The sequence below is a fragment of the Solanum tuberosum genome, unplaced genomic scaffold (assembly GCF_000226075.1).
Source record: "Solanum tuberosum cultivar DM 1-3 516 R44 unplaced genomic scaffold, SolTub_3.0 scf00121, whole genome shotgun sequence".
Classification (NCBI taxonomy): domain Eukaryota; kingdom Viridiplantae; phylum Streptophyta; class Magnoliopsida; order Solanales; family Solanaceae; genus Solanum; species Solanum tuberosum.
Genome location: NW_006239046.1, coordinates 168,016 through 168,380, shown reverse-complemented (window position 1 = coordinate 168,380; position 365 = coordinate 168,016).

The window sequence follows — 365 nt, the reverse complement described above, 5'->3', positions numbered from 1 at the left end:
GCTGCACAAGAAGGCACGTGAAAGTGGGCCCCTAGCCCATATGTCGGTTTAGCTTTATAAGATCAAATTTCCCTTCGTTTTATCTCATTATTTTCGACCAAAATAAGAATAAAACAGTCCTAAATCCTCTCTAAAGGTTCCCCTATCATCCAAGCAAAGATTTACAAGATTTCAATGTGATTTCACCCTCGAAATGTTCAGAGAGATTATGTTACTTCTTTCCTCCTCGTTGGTTGTGATTTGAAGGATTCTTCGTCGTGAAGGAGTCTCGTTTTTAAGTGGTGTTGCTGCTATTTGAAGGTAATAATTCGCACCCTTCATTTTATTGAGTGATTCCAAGTTATAGCTATGCTATATAAGCAAGA